Here is a 25,690-nt window from a genome sequence, read left to right on the forward strand (position 1 = left end):
GTTAATGGTCTAGCTGGGATTTGAACCTAGGTAGTTTGATTTCAGAGACTCTGTTCTTAGACATTTAACTCTGTTTGCAGGTTAGAGGATTATTTTGAGGATAGAATAATCACACTGGTGTAAAATACCCAGCGTACTGCCCAACACCTAGCAGGTGCTCGGTATGTGTTAGTGGCGATCTTTGTTACTTGATGATTGGGTGGAGATATAAATGAGTCACGGCCCGGCTCAGGCAAGCGTGACTAATGGCTTGGGTAAAATTCTGAGGGACATCTCTGTAGGTAGACCATACTCCATGTTTTGTCTTTGTCCGTTTCCTGCTTTTTAAAAAAAATTTTTTTTTAACGTTTATTTTTGAGACAGAGAGAGACAGAGCATGAACAGGGGAGGGGCAGAGAGAGAGGGAGACACAGAATCTGAAACAGGCTCCAGGCTCTGAGCGGTCAGCACAGAGCCCGACGCGGGGCTCGAACTCACGGACCGTGAGATCATGACCTGAGCCGAAGTTGGACGCTTAACCGACCGAGCCACCCAGGCGCCCCCCTGCTTTTTTTTTTTTAAGTTTATTTTTATTTAATTTGAGAGAGAGAGAGAGAGAGAGAGAGCGAGTGGGGGAGGGGCAGAGAGAGAGAGAAGGAGACCGAATCCCTAGCAGACTCCTCACTGTCAACACAGAGCTGATGCGGGGCTCAGACTCACAAATCTTCAGATCATGACCTGAGCCAAAATCAAGAGTTGGTTGTTTAACCGACTGAGCCACCCCGGGGAACCACCCCCACCCTTCCTGCTCTTTATGTTTCAACGAGTGGGATGAGTTTAGTATATGTGCACGCTTGTGAGCTCTGCGTGTGTCACAAGGCTGGTTGGCCCTAGGAATACAAAATGGATGATAGAATGTAAATTCAATGAGCTCCTCAATAGACAGTAATTAAGAGCAAAACCTAATGAGATTAAATTTAGTAGGGATAAACATACGGTTCTGCCCTTACATTTGAGTTCAACTTAATAAGCATTTATGTAACACCTTATATGTGCCATTTTCTGTATAAACTATTTGGGGTACAAAGTCGGACAAGAAGTTGTTCTTACTCTTGAAGACCTTTCTTACCTCTAAAACGGTGATTGTCCAAGTAAAAGTTATGCCTCTGACGTCTTCCTCCTCAGGTAGACGCTCCTTGCCCACTCTGGGACCAGGTGGGACTGTTTCCTGCTCAACCTCCACCCCAAACTGGATTGGAGATGGATGGCTCAGGAAACACACTTAGGAATCCTGGTGATGTTGGTCTTTCTTCGGGGCCGCGCAGCAATTCGGGAAAAATTCGCCACCTGATGATGATTCGTGGGAGGCAACATCATGTTCAAATTGTCCCACGTGGGATCTAATTCAGGTTGGCCTTTGAATCCTTTTGAAACGTAAAATTGGTAGATTTTCAAGAAAAAGCCATTTGGGAATCACTCAATCTAAGGCTGCAATGGCCAGTGGGGTAGTTGGTTAGTCTCATGTAGCTATTTAAAATAAAATAAAATAAAATAAAATTTCAACTCCTCTCATGTTTTTTATTTTTATTTAAAAAAAAATTTTTTTTAACATTTATTTATTTTTGAGACAGAGAGAGACAGAGCATGAACAGGGGAGGGGCAGAGAGAGAGGGAGACACAGAATCGGAAGCAGGCTCCAGGCTCTGAGCTGTCAGCACAGAGCCCGACGCGGGGCTCGAAATCACGGACCGTGAGATCATGACCTGAGCCGAAGTCGGACGCTTAACCGACCAAGCCACCCAGGCGCCCCTCCTCTCATGTTTTCAGTGCTCAGCGAGCACCCGTAGTTGGTGGCTACCACACTGGACAGCACAGATTCTAGAAAGCTTACATCATCACAGAAAGTTCTGTCAGGCAGCACTTCTCTAAGGGAAAGAAGTGAGGTTGGCACCAGACATTTTGTCGGAAGCATTTCATGAGCATAAGCCATCAGATAAACATATTTATATTGAAAGGAATAATATGTGAGCTAAGGATTTTCTTTCTTTCCCGAGTGACCTTCAACTATAAAGACCATGAACTGTCGGGCATTCGTAAGAACTCAGAAAACGATAATTCGCATGAGCCCTGCCTGAGAAGTCTCTCAAGGAACGAGTTTCAGACAACCAGGATGACAGAGGACCCCTCAACATAAGGGCTAATGGTGACATTAAGTGGTGGCCCGTAGAGTTAAGACTGACTTGTGGTCATAAGGGATGTGGTATAGTAGGTGCAGACCGCCCACTCTCACAAGGTATATATACAACCACCCAAACAAGCCTTCACTCATGCTTGGTACACCATGGGTCCGGCCCTTCCGGCCCGATTCACCAGGGGACAGGGGGCCAATGATGCCGCACGGTGACGAGCTGCGCAGGCAGAGGAGAGAAGGGTAGCGTTCTGACCATGAGCAAATGGAGGCTCAGAGAGCCTGAGACACCTGCCTCAAGTCTCAGGGCTGGTGGACCGTGAGCTCTCTACTCTAGCACCCAAACTTCTACATGTACTGGCTGTTTTTAGGACCGCTTTGCTTATTTCCCAGGAGGCACTGGGGCAGACCTAGGCTGCCTCTGTCAGTTCCCACCCTTGGCAGGAGCTCTTGGGCAGCACGGCCCGACATGTGGACTTGGGGCTCGGGCATGCTCCCCGCAGACCTGGGAGTGCTCTCTTTGTGCTCCCCCAGTCCCGGAATCTCCTGACACATTCCCTGGCTCAGCGTTGGCCCCCTGTTCTGGCAGGCCCAACCTGGCAGTGCTGATTGCCAAGCATCTGCTCAGCCTGTCTGGATGCTGGGAACAAAGAGATCAGCTTAGCCCAAGCTGTCACCTGCCTCTCAGAGGCCTCAGGCACCACGGCGGGGCAACCCCCCATGGCAGCTTCCCAGGAAACAGGTCTGGAGGGGGGTTCAGACATGCCTGCCCCAAGTGCTGAGGGAAGGGGTACTTGTCCCAAGGGACCTGCCCTGGGGGGTGGGTTTGGCAGAGGAGGGAGCCACTGTTGCTCGTCCCCTCCCGAACTGCCCCCTGCCCACATTTACTGTGCGTATTAGGTGCCAGGCACAGAGCTTGCTCCTGAAATACAGTCATTTTTAAAAGTTTATTTATTTATTTATTTTGAGAGAGAGAAAGAGAGAGAGGAGGGGAGGGGCAGGAGAGAGAGGATCCCAAGCAGGCTTCACACTGTCGGCACACAGCCGGATGTGGGGCTCGATCTCATGAACCTTGAGATCGTGACCTGAGCCTAAATCAAGAGACGCTTAACCAACTGAGCCACCCGGGCACCCCTGGAAATACAGTCGTTATAAAGGGAGCAACTTCTCTGCTTTTATGGAACTTAGAGTCAAAGTGCAGGATACAGACCATGGCCGAGTAAGGAAATGAGACAGGCATGAATTCTGAACTCAATCCCAGGTGTGCAAAAACTATTAACTTTAGTTTTTTATAATTTACCTCAATTTCTATTTTGAGACTTCATTTCATCGGGAGAGCAAATGTTTAATGATCGCGGTTAGCTTGGGGTTCCCTCCCACCCCCACCCTCCAGGGTCATGACTAGGTTCTAGGAGGCTTATGTAGCTCCATGGACAACTTATATTGCAGGGGCCCTGGGTCCGCCTTCTGCCCAGCAGGCCCGGCTGCTCTCTTGGGGCTCTGTCCGTGGGCTCTATGCCTCTTCAACGCCCCAAGACCTTCCCTGGACCTGTTCTTCACTGGGCCTTGGTGAGTACCCCAGAAATACGATCCCCCCACAAGCAAACAAATCCCTACCTACAAATTACAGCAGAGCCGTGAACACTTTGGCGAGAGAAGGAGTTTGTTTTATGTGGAGAAGAACCAGGATGGTCTCTTTGAAGAGGTGACATTTGAGCTGAGACCTAAAAGAGTCCAGGAGTGAGCTGGAAGGATCAGGTGGGCAGAGGAAGCAAGAGCCTCGCGAGGGCCCTGAGGGAACGAGTGCCGTGTCCAAAGGCCCATGGAAGCTGGTGTGAGGGGAGCCCAGCCCACCCCCTTCTAGGGGATTTCGTTGGGGTCCATCCACCCCCCCTTCTAGGGGATTTCGCTGGGGTCCATCCACCAGGGTCTGTCCAGGCATCTCTCTGACTTCCAGGGAGCAGGCATGTGCTCTGGGGCCATCCTGCGGCTGCTCTTGCCAGAGAAGTGCTAGGAGTTCCGAGAGCAGCTCCCAGTTTACACATGGCTCCAAGCCACCTGCTGGCACTCATTTTCCCAGACTCGGCGGGGGAGGGGGGGGGGTCTACTCTGTGAAACCCTTCCTGATCACATCTCCTGGGGAAAAAATACCCCGGATTCCCACCCCTCCACCCGAGTGCCTGTAAGGTCAGCCCTGCTTCTCTTCTTCCAGTACCCCACCCCCTGTCACCTGCACCTTTCCCTCCCTGCCTCCAGCCCTGATGTCTCCCTTGTCTCCTTCCACTTCGTTGCTCATAGGGTGATGAAACCCTTAAAAACAGCAAAGACTTTCACATTAGAGCATGAGGGACTCAATTTGTTAGCTCTCCCAAGGACATTCGCATTTTACAAAGATTGCTTAGCTCAAAAGAATGACAGAATATGGGGCAGAAACTCTTTTGAGCCCTTGAATCTGCATCCTGTAGGCTGGCCTCCCCTTTACACACATGAGCACACACACGTGCACACACACACACCTGCCGTTCTCATTTCTGGCTCCGCAGTCCCCTCTATGTCCCTATTGCCTCTGGAGGCCCTCTCCCCCCACCCCCCCAGCAGCAATGTGGCTGAGTGGGCCCAGTAGAGGAGGACACATCTGGCGTGTGTTCTGCAAAGGAAGGCCTAGGGAACAGGTGTCAGAGCAGAGACGGCCATACAGCAGACATGGGGCCTGGCACTTTAATGTTTTTCTTTAGTATTTACTGAGGCTCATTAAGCTAGGTATGTTATCATCTCCACTTTCGGAAAAGGAGATTGGGGTTCAGAGAGGTTAAGGGACTCGTCCATGTCAACCCACAAACCCCTTTCCCTACTGCCATGTCCTGCCGTCTTGCTGTGTGCCCCAGAGCCCCAGAAGGTTCGGATCTGGGCACAGTGTGGCAGCAGGGCTCCGTGTTGTCCTTGGGACAATCTAGAAATCCTTTTCGGGGCCCGAACTCAATCCATCCTTGGCCCTTCACCTTCCAGAGCAGGGCCCAGCAATGGAGTACCAAGCCTGATGCATCCTGACGGCTCCCCGGGGGTTCGGTGACAGCCTGGTGGAACCAAGCAGGTGAGGATAGGCCCTTAGCCAGGGTGCTTGAACCACCAGAAAGTGGAAAGGGCTCAAGTCTGTGGTTTTCCTGATGCATGAATGGGCAGGGCTGGGGGAGCAGCTGAACAATCCCAGGGGGGACTGGGGTGCTAGGCAGTGCCCAGGCACAGTCTGTCTGGCTCTCGGTGGGGGGTGGGGTGGGGCGGGGGAGGTGCCCTGTGCCCTTGGAACCCCCTTCCGTCTCCACTACGGAGGGGAAAACTAGGAGTGCTTAAACCCAGTCTCAGATCAGCATGCCTTTTGCAGACATGATGTTTTTTTTTCATTTTAAATTTTTATTTAAATTCCAGTGAGTTAACATAGAGAGTAATATTAGTTTCAGGAGTAGAATTCAGCGATTCATCATTTACACACAACACTCAGTACTCCTCGGTATGGCAGATGTGATGAAAGAAAACCAAACTACAAACCCCAGGGCACAGTCCCTCTCAGGTCTCGACCCTGGAAGGTTACAATTTCACCAGGTAGGGGGAAAACCCCCATTAAGAACATCAACAAAATGTCAAGGACCAGGATAACAGCTGGGCTTCTGGAATACATGGTTTGATAGAATATATAATGAAATTAAAAAAAGCATAATATGCAGTTTTTTAAAAACATGAATTTAGGGGCGCCTGGGTGGCTTGGTCGGTTAAGCGTCCGACTTCGGCTCAGGTCATGATCTCACGGTCCGTGAGTTCGAGCCCCGCGTCAGGCTCTGTGCTGACAGCTCGGAGCCTGGAGCCTGTTTCAGATTCTGTGTCTCCCTCTCTCTGACCCTCATGCTCTGTCTCTCTCTGTCTCAAAAATAAATAAACGTTAAAAAAAAATTAAAAAAAAATAAAATAAAAACATGAATTTATACCTATTCACCAAAAATAGCATTCAACTGGGGCGCCTGGGTGGCTCAGTCGGTAAGCGTCCGACTTCAGCTTAGGTCATGATCTCACGGTTTGTGCGTTCGAGCCTTGCGTCGGGCTCTGTGCTGACAGCTTAGAGCCTGGAACCTGCTTCGGATTCTGTGTCTCCCTCTCTCTCTCTGCTCCTCCCCCACTCACACTCTCTCTCTTTCTCAAAAATAAATAAACATTAAAACAATTAAAAAAAAATAGCATTCAACTGCTTTGGTTGGAAACGGTGGCACCAAGTAAATGCGAGTGATGTTATTTATGCGGAAGGGAGACCATTGGGGGAGGTTAATATGGATTCCTAGGCCACGTGCAGGTCCTCTGAGCTACTCCTTCACGAGGAGAGCCTCCCCAGTGCTACAGGTGTGTCTGCTTATACCACCTCATTGCCAGGTCCACGGCCCATAGGCCAGGAGTCTTAGATTAGAGGGTTCTGGTGGCATCCTTCCCTGAGCTTCCGGGTGACCTTAGGCAAGTGACTTGACTCCTGTGTGCCATAGTTTTCTCCTTCTTACCTATGTATAGGGGTTCAGGGCTACAATGAGATGCTGGCCATAACACTGGCCAGCGGCTACTCCTCTTTTACTGTTCCAGATGGGAACAAATCATAGACCCTCTCCTCCCCCCCCCCCCCATCATTATGAAACCCCCATCCTTGGAAGGGGAGGGAGAAAAGCCAAGGTTACTTTACGGAGGCGAGTTGATAGCCAGGACGTTTCTGCTTCGGCGTTCCTAGAAGAACAGGGAAAAAGTCACCCATGGACTCTAGTCACTTCCCTGAAACCAGGGACTGTTTGATTTTCCCTTCTACCATACAAAGGGCTGGATCATGTCCCAGGGACATAGTTGGATTAGATGGGTAAGTTGCTCAGAGCCATAGGAAATTGATGGAGGCATAGGACGAGGCAGGAAACCCAGAGGCCAACCTCTGCCATTTATTCCTCCATTCATTTCATTACCAAGCTACCCAGTAAAGCTTTTCTGCTGCTTGTTCTGGGCTGGGTCCATGCTAGGTGTGGGGGCCACAAAGTGTATGGAGACCTGTTCCTGTTGTCACAGAGTTCTCTGTCTACTTGGAGATTCTCATTATCATATTATCATGCAGTGCATTAAGTGCTGGGATCCAATGGGGCACAAGAGAGGGGCGCCTCAGCCAGCTTTAGGTCAAAGAGGGCTTCCTGGTGGTGGTTACAGTAGAGCTCACCATGAACGACGAATATGGTTTCAGACATGGGTGCAGGAATAGCATGCTGGGGAGGCAACTGGCAGGAGGGCTTTGCTCACTGCTGGGGCCCTCCTCTGGGGTATGGCTTTGTCTCACTTGGTGAGTACAGCCCAAGTCAAAGCCCCAAGTCCACAGCAGGCAGAAACCACAACCCTTGGGCTTATGGCAAGTGGTCCATGGCTCCTTGTAATTTACTTCTTTGGAAACACAGATGGAAAGACACCAGTGGGAGAAGAATGACTTTAAAGCATCAACAATTTGTGATCCTGGCCCATCGGCCACCGTTTATAGACTCCTGATCAAGGCAGTGTGGTACCGCTCTCAGGAGAGACAAACAGATAAACGGAACAGAAGGGAGAGTACATGAATAAACCCACAAATATATGGACAATTGATCAGTGACAAATATGCCGAGGAAGTTTAGTGCAGAAAGGATAGTTCCTGCCTCAAATAATGCTACAACAATGAGATATCCATATGTGAAAAAATCGACTTTCACACCTCACACTATACATAAAAATGCACCCAGGATGAGTCATAATCCTAAACCGTATTTGAACTGAACTTAAGGTGGATCACAAACATAACCTGTTTGTAAAATTGTTACAAAATATAAAATTTCTAGCAGAAATCATAAAAGAAAGTCTTTGTGACATTGGGTTAAACAAAGATTTCTTTGATATGACACCAGAAGTATGTTGCATGAGGAAAAGAAAAAAAAATAAATTAATATATTGGACTTCACAAGAATTAAAAAAGCTCCGTCTTTTGTATGACACTTTCAGAGAACCAAAGACAAGCCACAGACTAGGAGAAAAAAATCTTTGCAAAAGCATATATTTAATAAAGAACTTATACCTAGAATATATAAAGAGCTATTTATATATTGAGGAATATATGACTATATTGAAAAACTCTATAATAAGAAAACCAGACAACCCAATTAAAAAAGATAGGCATAAGATTGAAATAGACACTTCACCAAAAAAAAATATGTATCTATGAATGGCAAACAATTACGTGAAAAGATGCTCAACATCACTAGGCTTTAGAAGAATACAAATAAAAATCACAATGAGTCGTTGCTTCTCACCTATTAGAATGGCTCCATTTTATTTTGTTTTATTTAAAAATTTTTTTTTTAATTTTTAATTTTGAGAGAGACAGAGAGAAAGGCAGAGAGAGGAGAGAGAGAATCCCAAGCAGGCTCCCCACTGTCAGTGCAGAGCCCGATGCAGGGGCTCTTGAACTGTGAGATCATGACTTGAGCTGAAATCGAGTTGGGCACTTAAACAACTGAGCCACCCAGGCACCCTAGAATGGCTAAATTTTGGAAAGACTGACCATAGAATTAATCAACATAGAGGAGGCAAGACTATTCGATAGGGAAAAGGCAGTCTATTGTCTATAATGGTGCTGAGTAATCTGGACCACTTTCTAATACCATACACAAAAATAAACTCAAAGTGGATTAAGGACCTAAATGTGATTTAGGACCTGCGTAATCCATTTGACATCAGCCATGGGCACATTTTTCTAGGTATGTGTCTTCAGGCAAGGGAAACAAAAGCAAAAATAAACTATAGGGACTATTCCAAAATAAAATGCTTTTGCACAGTGAAGGAAACTATCAACAAAATGAAAAGGCAACCAACTGACTGAATGGGAGAAAATATTTGCAAACGATATGTCTGATAAGGGATTAATATCCAAGATATATAAAGAACTTCTACAACTCAACACTAAAAAAACCCAAATAATCCACTTCCCATAGATAAAGTACACTCTCCTCACTGTATTTTTGAGGGCCTCCATGATTTAGCTCCAATTTCCAGAACTCACTTGTTCAAAAAAACTGGAAAGGGCTATTTATAGTTCAGGATTGAAAAAGCAAAAAACGTTGACCTATAGTTTGGGGCAGAATTTTTTTTGGGGGGTGGTAAATAACACTGTTTGGAGATAACCCATGAGAGATTTTTCTTTCTTCTTTCTTTCTTTCTTTCTTTCTTTCTTTCTTTCTTTCTTTCTTTCCTCTTAGAGATATCTTTCTATGTAGCTCAGCATTTGAGCACAAATCAAGGTTAAGGGTGAACAGGAAGCAGATCAGACATGAAGTCTGAAATAATGAGAATACTCTATATCCAGTAATTTGCTCAGCTGAGGAATTATTTATATAGGTATAAGTTACATATTTATACTATTTTCATTGATTAGAAAGTGAGTCATGGAGAATTGTAAACTGTGGACTATTCCCTAAACCATAGAATTTCTTTTTTCTATTCTAATTATGAGTGCGGGGGAAAAAAACACAGAAAGACAAGCTTCTTTTTGGAAGAATTTAGAAGAGATAAAAAAAATCTTTGAGCTAAATGGGGTTTTTCAAGCGACATTTCATGTCAGCAAACTGCTGTCACTAAGATGCCAAAAGATATGTAAAGCTATAACCAAAACAGACAGAAACCAACTATGGTGGACAAACCTGGGGCACCTGGGTGGCTTAGTTTCAGCGTCTGACTTCTGCTCAGGTCATGATCTCACAATTCGTGAGTTCGAGCCCCATGTTGGGCTCTCTGCTGACGGCTCAGAGCCTGGAGTCTGCTTTGGATTCTGTGTCTTCCTCTCTCTCTGCCCCTCCCCTGCTTGTGCTCTTTCTCTCTTAAAAATAAACACACATTAAAAAAAAAAAAACAGTGGACAAACTCAAAGCAAGAATGAGTGAAGAAGTACACAGTTTTTTTCTTGCATCAAAGAAAGAGACCTATAAAATTCATAAATAGAGAAATTGATAAAAATTTAGATCAACTGAATGGTATTGGTGTATCAATGTTACACTGCTTTAAGACTTGCTCTATAATTTTATCTTTGGTCAACATCAATTTCTCAATATTTATATCACTTTTTAAAAGAATTGCTTTGTATAAAAAACAAGCTAGATATTAGACATTTATACTGGTTTCCTTTGGGTTATATGTTCACAGGGAAAGCAATTCTGACCAGAGTATGTGCTGGAAAGGTAGTTATCGTTGCGTAGGTGAGGGATATGAATCATAGTGCAGTGTTTGAGCTTCGAGTGCAGACGCTGGCAAACCGTAGCCTGTGGGCCCGCTCTAGGACGTGGTCTGTGTGTGTGTGTCCCACAGGCTCAAATGGCTTGTATGCTTTAGAATGAGTACTGTATTTTAAAAAAGAAGAGGACGAAGAAGAGAAGGAGGAGGTAGAAGACTGTGCGACAGAGATTGTATTTAGCCTACAAACCTAGAATGTTTACTATTTTAGGTGTGCCAACCCCTGCTCTAGTATGCAGGAATTGCAAATACCTAGCACGCTCAGCACTCCTCTGTTTTCAGCCCATTGCAGACATGGCTGATCAATTACCGCTCTTTTTCCCAGCTAGGCCTGGATTAGTGTCCGCCTCCAGGCGGCCATTCCAAATCAACGGGAATTGGCATGTGGGATAAAACCTATTTGCCATCCCTAGACTTGTGGATACACCTGAATGGTTCAGTCGTCTTCTGTTTTTTAATTTTTTATGTTTATTTATTTTTGAGAGAGAGAGAGAGAGGAAGTAGGGGAGGGGCAAGAGAGAGGGGGAGACACAGAATCCAAAGCAGGCTTCAGGCTCTAAGCTGTCAGCACAGAGCCGGACATGGGGCTCGAACCCAAGAACCATGGATCATGACCTGAGCCGAAGTCAACCACTAACCAACTGAGCCACCCAGGCGCCCCATGAATTGTTCAATCTTCTTAAGGCCAAATGACATAGACTCCAAAGATTATCCACAGTTAAACTCAGATGGACTGTTTCATCAAAATGATAGTACCCAGGAACCTCACAGCTCACCTAAGAAAAGTGAATGGAAAAAGTGATATTAGTGTGGTCATAAAGACAGAGAAGTCTTATTTATATGTTAATTCTTCCGCTTACCATTTAATCCACAAGTGGCTAAGAACTATACTCCATTAGTGCTTACCCTCAGCTTGAAGAAGTCCTTTTAACATGCCTCTGTCTCTGTGCCTGGCTTTGAGCTATGAGAGTAGAAAGTTCCTTTGGCATAAGACATTTTAAGCATCTTAAATATAGAATGTGGAAAAAACAAAGACAATATAACCTCGTCACTAAATTGGCTGCCTCAAGGTTCTATGGAGGGTGGTGGGAGGGGAGTAGCAGCTCAGGAATAGAACCTACGCGAAGTTCGTAGTTTTATGCAAGATGTGTATTTCAGGTACCATCCCAGCTGGAAAACATAGCCATCCACCCATCAATGCACACACACATGCACGTGCACACACATACACATGCATACACGTGCACTTCTCAAGGTGTGTAAAATATTTACACTGGAGGACTTTCACTTACACTAGAATTCTCTATGATAATAACAGCTGACGTACGTCAAATAGAAATTACACACCAGAAACGTCACATAACGTTTCTACCCCTTACAACGATTCCATAAGTTAGCTTCTGTTATTCCATTTTATAGAGGGAGTAACAGAGGTTGAGTTTAGAGACTGTGGTCAAAGTCACATTAGCTAGTAAGGACCCTCATGGGGTTTTACACCCCAGCCAGCATGAGGCCAGAGCAAGCTCTCTCTCCATCACGCCAGGGCATGCTGAGACAAGGAACAGGGTGATGAGGGGGCTTCTGCGGGCTCCAAGGCCCCCACTCTGCAGACCAACTGGGCCAGCCGGAGTTCAGAAGCCAAGCAGCTAAGCTCACAAAAGGCATCACTGCTTCTCCAGGCCAGACAGGACAGCCCGAAGGCTCCCACCTGCTAAAGGCCGACCCAGCAAAGACTTGGCCGAGCATGCTGAGGTAAATCTTTTCAATGGTCTACTTTCTTCAAGATTTAATGACACCACCACATATTTCTGCATACCCTCCCCACTTCAAGCAGGAAGATGGGTTTTGGATCTACACACCGTCTTGGACAAAAAGGGATAGTGGATTTTCAAGTGAAAACAAGCAGGTGTCACGGAGCCACCACTCATGTGGATTTGGGATTTGTTTTTCTCCCAGGCAACTTGGGGGTACTGAAAGCCTGGGGTTTAGTTGCGGGTACCATTTTTTTTTTTTTTTAACAAACTGCAAACAAATTCTCCCTGTCTTTGCCTCCTACCATCAACGTCTCTGATGACTGGCGAAATAAGGAATGTATCAAAGTGTGAGGTGAGAAAAGGAAATGGAAAACACTTAACTATGTAGAAGTCTAGGACAAGGCAAAAAAGATGTTGTCTCGCACATGGAATATATTTCCCGTCAGGCACTTCTTCATGTTCCTCCCACTAAGTACAGCTAAAAACCTTGGGCATTTTACATCAGACAAACCTAAGAGGATTCTGAAAGGTGGAGAAAAGGAAGGTACAAGTTACACTAGCCAGGGACCTTGGGACCCAAGGAATGACAGCAGTGAGTCCCCAGATGTGTTGTTCGTTTGTTTGTCTAATATACCCTGGCTCTGCCAGCACCCCAAAATGCTAAGAAGCACAGACAAAAAAAAAAAAACGCAACAAAAGCCTGTTCTATATAGCTTGAAGACCAGGAACGGGGCGGTCTGGCAACAGGAAAGTTTCACTTTATTCATTATTATTTTTTAAATGTTTATTTACTTATTTTGAGAGAAAGAGAAAGTGTGCGAGCTGGGGAGAGGGGCAGAGAGGGAGAGAGAGAGAGAGACAGAGAGAGAATCCCAAGCAGGCTCCACTCTCAATATGGAGCTTGACTGGGAGCTCAATCCCACGAACCATGAGATCACAACCTGAACCAAAATTGGGAGTAGGATGCTTAACAAACTGAGCCATCTAAGCATTCCAACAACAGAAAACTTTTAGACAACAACCATCCAACTCCAGTCAAACACCAGAGAAAAAGCTGTGGTCCCTTCTCCATCTCCTTCAGCAAAGGCCATGCTGATCATGTTGGGAGCAGTAATGGTTTGTCCCTCTCTTCCTGGTCAGGGTGGTGTCACAAGAGGTTTCATGGGGAGCCTGACCTTCCACCCCCATTTAGCAGTAAATGGCTCCCCTTTTTTCTAGGGTGCCAGAGTTTCTGTCCCCACCTGGCAGTAATGGGTGGTATACTTTCCCTGACCCTTTTCTTCCCTAGAGAGATGTCAGAGGAAGCCAGCTAAAACAGAAAATTTAAATAAGAACTAGAGTATCCTAGTATAATGACTCAAATGCTAAGAGTACAATAAAACATCCCTTATTATTGCAAAATCCTGGAAAATATCATCTTGAATGAAAAAAAGATCAACAGATACCAAAATGGAGATGACAGAGATGTTGGAATTATCTGAAGAGGGTCTAAAAAATTTTTTTTATCGTTTATTTATTATTGAGAGACAGAGCATGAATAGGGGAGGAGCAGAGAGAGACACAGAATCTGAAGCAGGCTCCAGGCTCTGAGCTGTCAGCACAGAGCCCGACGCGGGGCTTAAACTCACAAACCGCAAGATCATGACCTGAGCTGAAGTCAGACGCTTAACTGACTGAGCCACCCAGGCACCCCTTATCTGAAGAGGGTTTTAAAAACAGCCATCATTGGGGTGCCTGGGTGGCTCAGTCAGTTAAGCGTCCGACTTCGGCTCAGGTCATGATCTCGTGGTCCGTGAGTTCGAGCCCCGCGTCGGGCTCTGTGCTGACCGCTCAGAGCCTGGAGCCTGTTTCAGATTCTGTGTCTCCCTCTCTCTCTGACCCTCCCCCGTTCACGTTCTGTCTCTCTCTGTCTCAAAAATAAATAAACGTTAAAAAAAAAATAAAAAAAAATAAAACAGCCATCATAGAGATGTTTCAACAAGCAATTAAAAACACACTTAAAATAAATACAAAAATGAGGTCTCAGCAAAGAAAAAAAAACATCTCACAAATAGTGATTTTAGAAGTGTGCGATAAACTCATTGACCTGAAGAAGTCGGGATTAGTTTCACAGCAAAATGGAGAGAACAGAGGAAAGAACCAGTGAACATAAAGGTGGAGAAACAGAAATCACTCAATCTGAATAGTAGAGAGAATTTAGACTGAAAAAAGGAAAAGGAAAAGAGAGAACAGAGCCTCAGGGACCTGTACAACTATAACAAAAAACCTTATATGTGATCACAGTCCCTGAGAGGAGAGAAAAATGCGTGGAACGGATAAAATAAAAGAATACATAGCAGCTGAAATTCTACCAAATTTGGCAAAATACGTAAATCTGCAGATTCAAGCAGCTGAGTGAATCAAAGATGATAAAACCAAAGAAGTCCACGCTAAGCCCCATGATCGAACTCCGGAAAACTAAAGGCAAAGAAAAAATCTTGAGAGCTGTGAGAACCAACACTATATTTATAAATTAAAAAAATTAAATAGCAGTGAATTTCTCATTAAAAAACCAACTTTATGTCAAAAAGAAAGAGAAAAAAAATGAAGGTCAGAGGAAATGATACAACATTTTTTCATGTACCAAAAGAAAAGATCTGCTGATTTAGAATTTTTGTTGATTTAGCATTTTACCTCCAGTGAAAATATCCTTCAGGAGTGAAGGGAAAAATCGAGACATTCTTGGATGAAGGAAAACTGGTAATTTGTTACCTGCAGATCTACACTAAAAGAATGGCCAAAGAAAGTCCTGAAATGGAGAGGAAATGATACAATACAGAACCTTGGCACAACAAAAGAACATCTGTGCAACTCCCACTCACGTCAAGGAGTAGAACTTCTCTGTATCCCGGAAGCTCCCTGGGAGACGGCTTTCCTGTGGCAATGATCTTCCTGATTGACAGCTGTATTGAGGGAATTATTGACATACAATAAACCAAAAATATTTAGAGTCTGCAATTTGATAAATTTTGACATATGTAGACCCCCACGAAACCATCACCATAATCAGGACAGGGAGCATACCCATACCCTCCAGTAGTGTCCCCATGACCTTTTATAATCTTTCCCTTGCCCTCTCCCTGCCCATCCTTGTCCTCTGGTGACCAGTAAGCTGTTTTCTGTCTCTACGTTTTAGTTTGCATTTCAAGAATTTTATATAAATGGAATCATACAGCTTAAAAATCATATATATTTAATGTTAGTAAAAATTTCCTATTACATGATTCTGAGTAAACCATTATATATCCTATATAATTATAAATAAACAATTGTACATATATTTGCAACGAGGCTAGAGACTCTTTCAAGGCGGGAATTCCACTTTGGACTCTCAGCATAATAGAGACTCACAAGATATTGTTTCATCACCCGTTTTCTTTCGACTGACCTGATTCTGGTTGAGTGGTGATGCTTTCCTTGGATGTGCTCGTTGTCACACACCCTCCCTGGTGCATGACTTCGGAACATCGTTCCACTGTACTAAACTCCGTGGGCATATCTGTCTTCCCCAGTGGGCTGTGAGCACTGGGCAGGTGCATCAAGCTGAAAAGACACAATGTCTTGGGCATTGGGGGTCAAGTGTAGAGGAAATTGTTTATGCTGTATTTAAAGAGTAGAAGATGCCCAGGGAAGTATTCATTTTTGTGTTTCCAATGGGCATGAGCAGTATCTAGGTGTTTGTGGAATGAACCTGTCCTTCTCGAATTTTCCTTCATGCTTGGCGGCCAAAGTGTTCTTCCTAAAAAGAAAGCTTAAGGGAGTCTCAGCCTCTGCTGTTACCTGCAGAGGCCCCTCCTGCTTCCTGGAGAGAGTCCCCATGTTCTGACACAGCCCCCAGACATCGTGCTGGAGGCTAAGCTCTCCTCTCCCACCTGGCTCTCACCACTGCCTGCCCGTCTTTACTTTCCAGGACTCTGGACTCTCCCACCCACCTCCCATCACCTCCTCTGCGCCTGCCCAGGCTGTCCCTGCCACCTGTGTACTCTTCCCTCTTAGTTCTCTCCTGAGAGCGCTTCCTGTCCTAAGACTTGGGTCAGCGTTGCCTCCTTCAGGGAAGCCTCCTCCTCTCCGCTGGCGAAGGTGTCCCTTGGGGCACTTCCTGTGCAGCTGGGCAATGCGGTGTGTCACATGCTTTCTCCAGCATCAGCTTCTGGGGACACCTCCTGCCATGAGTGAGCATCTTAAGCATGGGCTTGGTCTTCCCTAGGAGCATGTGCTGGAGGGTGTTCAGTAAATGTCCATGGGTGAATGAGGGAGAGAGAGAGAGAGAGAGAGAGAGAGAGAGAGAGAGAGAGAGAGACAGGGTGTGTGTATCCATCAGGGCCAAGAGGCAAGGGGTCCTTCAGAGAATCCAGGGTGGGAACTCCAGACGAGGCTTGGGGCTGGAAGGGGTGGGAGAAGAGAAACCACAGCTTTCAGGGAAAAGTCGGGGAGCCACTCAGAGCAGGCACTTGGGTGGGCTGCTCTCAGCTCATGCGGTGCCTCTCTGATGTTTGAAAAGCGGATCGCACCAGAACCTTCTGTCTGGTCCCTGAGTTCCAGCTGCTACTTTTGTGGCATCTTTTACCTGTGCGGACCTCAAGAAACCAGGATCCTTCTCCTCACTTCATTCTCCTTCCCCCCTCTCCACCCAGGTCTCTCCTTCCCAGCCCACACAGAGAACAGGTGGTTCTTTCCCAGGGCAAATTCGAGTGCCTTACATTGTGTTTTGTTTACGCAAGATGGCTGCCAGGCCAAAGCTGGTACATTGTTCTTGTATCAAAGTCAAGATAGAGGACGAGGGCTCCATTGATCAAGCATTTGTGAGTGCCCAGCCCAGTGCCAGGGGCTACACGCACACTTCTCGCACCTCACCGCACCTGCGAGAATGGTTTCTCTTCATGTTACACGTGAGGAAACCGAGACCCTTCAGAGACCGAGAAGCTAAAGAGTCAGGCAAACTTCTTGCCTGGGAAGAGTCAGGACCAGATTCAACCCAGGCACTTCTGACCCCGTATAGACTCCCTGAATGTAAAGGGAAACACGGAGAAAATAGAGTCTGGAAAAAGAATCATGTAACATCTTGATTTTTACAAATGGAATGACGATTCTGAAAGAGGCCGTGAGCCCCTCTAGGACTTTTGGCTCCAGGCTCTGGGTCACTGCGCTTTGCCACCAGAGCCATTTGCGATGAATGGGAGAGATCCCGGGGAAGCCGGGCAGGGAGTGTTGTCAGGGAGCAGCTCCTGTGTGCGTGGGAGGAGGCAGCTCACGGAGATGGGGAACGGTGCTCCTGGCCAAAGGAACCACATCTGCAAAAGCCTCAGGTGCTGCAAGATCAGGGCACATGAGGGAAGTGGAGAGGTCCAGTCAGACCCCAGGGCTCCTCCCCAAAGGAGCCTCCCGAAGAGCACTGGGGAGCCACCGCAGGTCACATGTGAGGGAGGGTCATGGCTTGTATGTCAGAGACCCTGCTCTGGCCGCAGGATCAGGAGGGACAGGAACTGACAAGACTGAAGGCCCCAGGTGCGGGGTTGGGGCTGCACGGGCTGCAGGCTGCTACAGGCCTTCTCCTTCATACCACTCCCAGATGTGCCAGACTCCGGCTCAGAATCTGCCTCAAGAGCTCATCTTCTGTGAGGTACCTGCCTTCTGGAATCAAGCCTTGCAGACCGGCCATAGTGGGGATTCTGTGTGGAAGGAGGTTTTGGCTTCTTTCCAAGACGGGTGGGTGGGGTTAAGGGAAGTATCTTGCTGCATCGAGACCAGAGCAGGGGCTGGAAGGGACTGAGATGGACCGGGGAGAGCCAGGAGGGGCCTGGGTGGCATGGGCCTGAGGCCAGCGTGGGATAGAGTGGCAGGGATGCTCTCCTGGTGGAGGGGAGACTGGCGGGCTCTTTAGCGCAGCACTAGGCCCTGCGAAGCCGTTCCCCCTCTGGGTCCTCTGGGCCCCTCCCCACCTCCAGAGTCTCTCTTGTGCCAGCTGCCCCCCTTTGGTTTGGAGCGGGCTGAGCCCGCACCCGGGGTCCTCGCGCGTGTCACGCGTCGGGAGGTGGGTGCCGGTCACAAAACGGAACCGTGGGAGGGGCGTTTGGAGCCAGAGCTCACGTTGGCGGGGACCGCCCTCAGAGAAATTCCCAGAAACCTTGGGGAAGGACTCGGAAAGCAGAGTAGGAGGGGATGGGGGCGTTGAGTCATATGCCTTCGTGCTGCTCAAGAGAGAAGTGCCAGGTTGATTTTCGGGCTGGCGTGTTCTGTCTTGTGATTCTGTACCGACACAGCCCTGGCCCTGCGGTTGGAGTACAGTAAGGAAGACGGCCTCGTTATGGAGTCAGGGCAATGGGCTGTGGCCCCTGACTAGGAGGGGTGTGAGGGGCTGTCCCTTCACCCTCCAGCCTGGTCCTGTCAGGTCCCATGGAGGCTCCCACCCAGGATTGAGCAGGACACATTTTTCTCCCCTCCCAGGGCCTGACCCTCTGTGTCTTTGACCACAGAGGCTCCCCCGGGCCCTACACCTGGCTGAGGACCCAGCCCTACTCACAGGGACCATTCTGGCTCGACAGAGCCCCCATGAAGCTGCACCCGAGGGCTTGCGCAGACCCGGCCCCTGCACCCCCTCGCCACCCAGGCCACCCTCGGAGAACAGGCTGCCCGAGAGGGTGTTTGTTCCTACCCAGAATAACGTGTTCAAGGCTCATTTCCCTCAGCTCACCTGGCCATAGATTGACGACTCTGATAGAGCAGAGGGCCTGTGGGGCCTGGCTGGACCAAACTGGCCTGGCATGAAGCAGGACCCACCCCGCCTGCTGCTGCAGGGTCCTACCCTCACCCCTCCCTCCGGGTGGCTTCGGGTCTGCCCGGGGTCCATCTCCCGGCCTCCCTGTCTTTTTCCGCTGCCTCCTGTCTTCCACCAGCCCGACAGCCTCTCTGTTGCCCACCCTACGTCCTTCTGTCTCTCCGCTCTTCTCCCGGCCTTGACCTGCCCTGCCTCGGCCGCAGCCTTTTCTCCGTCACTTCCTGCTTCTCACGTTTCTCTCTCTGGCCCCCACCCCTCCCCTCTGTCCCATCACCCAACCAGGCAGGTTTATTTGAACAACCAACGGCAATATTTCCTTTAGAAAACTAGCTACTGTGTTTATAAATGAGATTCCCAGAGTCAGCTCTCAGACCCTGCCATTGGAAAAAGTGAGTGGGGACCCAGCCAGCAGCGGAGAGGCTCTGGGGGTTGTGGGAACTCCACGCTACAGGTGGATTTGGAGGGAAAATGGGTACAAGAGTTTCCAGTTTCTGCCCTTTGACCTTGTCCACCCCGCCACCTGCAATAATGAGAATAAATACATCAGTAATAATAATTAGTATGGAGGTTACCACTGGAGCCGTGACAGGCACCATGCAAGCTACTTTATGTACAATATTGTACCCAACCACCACAACAGTCCTATAGATTTGGTCTCTTTGCCCCTTTTAGCAGACGAGGAAACGGAAACTCAGAGTGGTCATCCAGCCCCTAGGTCGCAGTCCCACACTGATCCCACTGACCCCAAGCTGGGTTGTCCTCTGTGCTAGGACAGCTGTCACATGCTGATTGCTTTTGCCACAGGATCTGAGTGACCTGGGGAAGGAACCGGTGCTATCTTGTCATTTTCCACGGGAGACAAAATACAGGGAAGATGGTGTGCAGCCTGCAGTCACTCAGCCAGCCATCGGTGACGGAGCAGAGCCCAGGGTCTGATGTCTAGGACAAGAGGGAGAAGTGGGCTTGGGACCATGCCTGTGACCCCGGCAGGTCTCTTTCCTAACCATGTGGCCCCAGTTAAGCCCCTGTCCCTCTCTGAGCTCTCTCTGTCCCCACTTGAAAGTGGGAATTCTAGAATCCCCCCATGGGTCTCTATGGAGGGGTCTGTCCCTGGGCTGGGGACACTGGGAAGAAGCCCAAGGACTTTTTTTTTTTTTTTTTTTCAAACTTAAATTTCACCATCCACTTGACTTCTGCCTTTGATTTTCCTACCTGGGAGCTAATGCTGTGAATTCAGAGGAATTAAGCAAAACGATGCTTTAAAAAGAAAACTCCATGAATGTGGCCATAGTAAGATTGGATTCTCAGGGGACACATTGCCCCATGACAGAGGGGACAATTCTACGCCCCCAGATGCCCTTGGCCTCCCAGGCCACCCCACTTTTAGGCTTCACAAGGCTGTAAGCTGGAGATTTCTAGCACCCGTCATTCACTCATTCAACACGTGTTTTGCCAGGTACGTGCCATGTGTCAGCGCTGTTCTAAGCATGAGGGATTCTGCAGAGAACAAAGAGATCCTATGGGTCTCGCGTTCTGGGAGGGAGGGAAAATGGTAAGTGAGCTAAATGAATGAACCATAATTGCATGAGAGACAGTTTAAAGTGATCAGGAGCCAGGAAGGGAAGAAAAGGCAAGGGGGAGCATGCAGGAGGGGTCGTGGTTCAGACAGGGTGGTGGGGAGACCAGGCTGCGTCGCCCCCAGCCCCACGTCCTTCCAGGGGCTCCCCACGGGGCCCACGAGGGCCAGGCTCCTCTCCTTGGGACGCAGGCCTTTCCTGTCCTGCCTCAGCTTCCGGCACGTGCTTTGATGCCCCCCTCCCCCCCCCCCCCCCAAAGCGATTGACTCCACTCTGTCTCCTTTCCGGGTCTGTACCAGCCATTCCCACGGCCGGGACTGCCCTGCCCGCCAGTGTGCAGTGCTTACTTAGAATGTGCTCTGGGGGCGCCTGGGTGGCTTGGTCGGTTAAGCGTCTGACTTCGGCTCAGGTCATGATCTCACGGTCTGTGAGTTCGAGCCCCGCGTCGGGCTCTGTGCTGACAACTCAGAGCCTGAAGCCTGTTTCAGATTCTGTGTCTCCCTCTCTCTCTGCTCCTCCCCTGTGCATGCTCTGTCTCTGTCTCAAAAATAAATAAACGTTAAAAAAAAAAAAATTAAAATCTTTAAAAAAAAAAAAAAAGAATGTGCTCTGGATTTTGTCTTAATCAGGTGTGGTAAGGTGACAGACACAGACACAGCTGCCTCAAAAGAAGAGTGCGTCACCTGCAGTCCCCAGGACGATGGGGCACACCACACGGCGACACGCAGGAGCACGTGGGGAAGGACCGGGGTGAGGCGGAGGAACAAGGGGACAGCGTGGGGCCCTGAAGACGCCTCCTATCTCACCTGATCGGGATGGTGACTCGCTAAGCCCAACTGTTGCAGCTTTGAGCTTTACTTTCTCACTTGGCTGGTTTGGGTTATTGGCCATCTGAGTCTCTCTAAGCCTCGGTTGTCCCATCTGTGAAATGGGGACAAACACCATCAGCCTCATTAGAATCACTGTCTTTGTCGGGAGTCCTTTGGTCGCACTCAGCGGAAATCCAGCTCAAGCTCATTTAAGCAAAGGGTGGCATTTATGGGGTGATACAGCTGGGAAATCCCAAGGGCCTTCAGTCTTCGGCTGTGACTCGATCCAGAGGCTCATTATCAAGGCACATCTCTCTGTCTGCCTGTCTCTGCTTTGCTCTCCTACTTCCCAATTTTATCTGCAGGGGGACTCTGCCCAGGTGATGGCTCGGGTGGCCAGCGGCAGCTGACCCGCAGCCAGCTCAGGGGATGTTCCAGCCGGGGCTCATTGGCCCAGCTTGGGTTAAATGCCCACCCACGAGCCCATCAATCACGGCGGCCAGAGGGGTGTGGGTTTTGACCGGCCAGGCTCAGTCACAGGCACATTCAGGAACCACTGAGCCACACGGAAGGGAGTCAGGGGTGCTGTGGCTGAGGAAGAGACGCTGGAGAACATACCCTGTGGATGTCCCCACCTGTGGGAGGGTTCTGCAGATGTTGGAGGTAAAGAGCACAGCGCCCCACACTGGTGGGAAACTAAGGGCTCGTGTCACTACTAAATTGCTGATCACCAACCCATCCCTGCTCTCCTGGTTCCTCCGGCCCCCAGAACAGTGTTTGCGCTCTGCCTTCCTTTGGGTGCTCCGGAGTTTCCGCCCTGCCCTGCATGAGGCCAAGCCCTCCGCGTGGGGCCTGGGTCCCACCTCCTCTGGCCTCCGTAACCCCTCTCTGCTCCCGTACTCTTCCCTCTTTCTCCAACATTAGTGATTTCATTGTCAACGTTGCACCATCCTGCAGGCACACACACACGCCTTATTGTCGCTTGTCTCTAAAAATGCCTTTCCTGGGGCCCCTGGGTGGCTCAGCTGGTTAAGCGTCCGACTCTTGATTTTGGCTCAAGTCATGATTCCAGGGTCGTGAGATCCAGCCCTGAGTCCAACGTGGAGCCTGCTTAAGGTTCTCTCTCTTCTCTGCCTCTTCCCCGATTGTGCACACGTGCTCATGCGCCCGCTCTCTCTCTCAAAAATGAAAACAAAAACCGCTTTCCTTAGCCCCGTCTCCCACCTCCCCCCTAGCTGTAGCCGCATTCCTACATTCAATCTGGCTGAAGTCCTATCGGCTCTGGCTTCAAAGTGTGTGCTACCCTGCCTTCGGCTCTTGCCTGTAGGGTCGGTCTTCCACGGGGCAGCGTGGGCCAAGGCACATGGAACGTGAGCTGTGTGTGCCATTTAAAGTTTTCAAGGGGCGCCTGGGTGGCTCAGTCGGTTGGGCGTCCGACTTGGGCTCAGGTCATGATCTCGCGGTCCGTGAGTTCGAGCCCTGCATCAGGCTCTGGGCTGACAGCTCAGAGCCTGGAGCCTGTTTCGGATTCTGTGTCTCCCTCTCTCTCTGACCCTCCTCTGCTCGTGCTCTGTCTCTCTCTGTCTCAAAAATAAATAAAACGTAAAAAAAAAAAATAAAAAAAAAATAAAGTTTTCAAGAGGCGCCCCAAAAGGTAAAGCAAACAGGTGTAAGTAAGCTTAGCAGTGTATTTTATTTAACCTAATATATCCAAAGTATTGTTAATTCAACATGTAATGAATATATGCAATGAGACGCCTTCCTTCTTTTTGTGCTAAGCCTCTGAGATAGTGCAGCACACCTCACTGCGGACCAGCTACACGTCAGGTGGTCGATAGCCATGAGCGCAGCAGATCTAAAGTGTCAATTGGACCTTGGCACTCCTCTGCTTCAGTGGCCTCCAGCTGCACTCGGAATAGGACCCGAATGTCCTGCAGTGGGAGCCAAGGCCCTTCGCGGTGTGGGCTGCGTCCTGACCACATCTCTTCCCATCTTCTCCCCCACCCACTGCGGCACCCTGGTTGTTTCCTGCCTCTTGCACATGCCAAGCTCACCTCTACCCCAGGGCCTTTGCTCTTCCTCTGCATGGACTGCTCATCTTCCAGTCTGGATGTGCTTGATCTCCCCGTGTCATTGTGTTCTGTGCTCACCCGCCACCTCCTCAGGGACCCTCCCCAAATACCCCCTCTAATGTGCACCCCACGAGAGCATCCTCCCTCATACCGCCCTGCTCTATCTCTGCACGGTATCTGTGGCTCTTCGGAACCAGCTTATTTCGTGCTTTGGCTCCTCGCTGTGACGTTTGTTTTCCGTCTGGGACAGACAGCTGTCCTCCGCAGAACCTTGCACGTAGTAAGCGCTCAGCAATGCTCACTGTCTTGAATTAATCTCTCAGAACAGTCAGAACGTGGCCTCCTTGGCTGCAAGCTCTTGGCACCAAGGCACTGTATGGATGGGGACCCTCACGTGCCAGAAGGTAGGTGGCCCAGCCCAGCGGGGAACACTTAACCCGGTGACGGTCTGCCAAAAGTGCGATTTCTTGGCACACTTTCTCAGAGCTTGTATCGATGACCACTCCTGGCTACGCCTAAGGAGTCTGTGATTGCTTACAGCCAAGGCCTGCCTTGTGAGCAGCAAATACCGTCCTAACATTTCATGATGATAAAATGCTGGTCCGAAAGCGTCATGACAATGACGATCTAACACTCTTGGGCTGCAGTTAATACGACTGGGTAGGTAAAAAGCCCCCTAGCCCCGGGGCACACTAGCTGTGCTAGGAAACCTGAGTTCTCTCCAAGAGCAATTCAGCAAGTAGGCGTAGGGTGCCTGGCTTGCGCTGCACGTGGTGCTTAATGTCGGAAATTGATGGAGGAAGGAGACCCAGGGGGCAGATACTGAGATTTCCTCCTCAAGCGGAGACGTTACCTTCCGACCTGGCTGCTGGCCACTACACAGGGCAGAGAGAGCTGCCTGCTTCATCCCCAGGCCTGACCTATGTCTCTGTTTGGAAACACTCCTACCTTTCCTCCACTGTGTCACCGGGTGCAGGCGTTCTGCGGGTACCCTGGGGGCTCAGCAAATGGCCAACCCAGGGTGGAGCGTGTCCAGTCTTTGAGACTTTGGGGAGGGTCACTGAAAGAAGACCCAGGCGGGACCAGAGCCCTGGCACAGTGGGCAGGGTGTCCCCAGGCCAGGCCACTTCTTTACCTGAGTCACTTAGGGGGTGAGGCCAGAGGAGAGGTTATCCCAAGATATTTAAGAAGACCCGGCCTCAGATGAAATCTTTGTCAAACTCCAGTAAGTAAAACAGAACAAGCGGGAGTTTGGTAGCTGAGGCAGGGCAGGAGCCCAGAGCTCTCCCCCCTTGCATGTTTTTCCTGCTTCATCCCTTCTGGAACCCTGAGGACCACAGTTTGAAAACCATGGCCGTATCTCCTCTGGAGCCAGAACTGGAGGTCTGAATCCAGCCCTCCCTCTTGCCCATGGGGTGCCCTAACGTCTTAAGTTCAGGGTTTTACCTGTGAAGCTAATAAATGCATCTACCTAATAGAGATGCTGTGAGAAGTACATCGAAAGGTGAAAAGTCACGTAAACCACGTAACCCAGTGCCGAGGAGGTGACAAGTACTCAGTAAGTAAATCACTTACTGTTCCTGCCTTGAGTGCCTGCGTGTTAAGTCTGACCCCTGTGAGAGGGATTAATCTGCCCAACGGAAAGAACACGGGGCAGTAGAATTTCAGCACAGCGGTTGGCACGCCGAGGCCTTTGGAGTCTTTCCTGTCTCTTCCTGGAGGTGCTCTCCGGGCTTTGGTCCTGCATACAGTGGCTCTGGTTTCCCAACCAATCAATACGACCACTGACTTCTCAATTTTGCCTACTCTCGTGGGTAAAGTACTTGAGGATACTGAAGCATTCAGGCACCTATTTGGGCTCAGGGGAGGGAGAAGGAAGGGGGGTTCAGTAAAAGCATGCTCAGGCTGCACCTGTCCTTCATGCTGGGGCTGAGCCACCCAGGCTGATGCAGGCTCCGGGACCGGAGGGTTGGGGATGGGGGGGACGTGTATTCTGCAACATTCTCTGTTGGGGGGGTGGCGGGGGGGCGGGGCTGGCCAAGCAAACTCCGTTCTGGAGACAGGACCCCTGGGAACAGCAGCCAGGTGGCCTATAGAGGAACAGGCCCCACTCTACCCCTCCCGCTGCCAGCTCGCCTCCGATTATATTCCAGAACCCCTGCGCCAGGCTGAGAGCTCAATCATTAA

This window comes from Panthera leo, chromosome C1 (assembly GCF_018350215.1).
Source record: "Panthera leo isolate Ple1 chromosome C1, P.leo_Ple1_pat1.1, whole genome shotgun sequence".
Lineage (NCBI taxonomy): Eukaryota > Metazoa > Chordata > Mammalia > Carnivora > Felidae > Panthera > Panthera leo.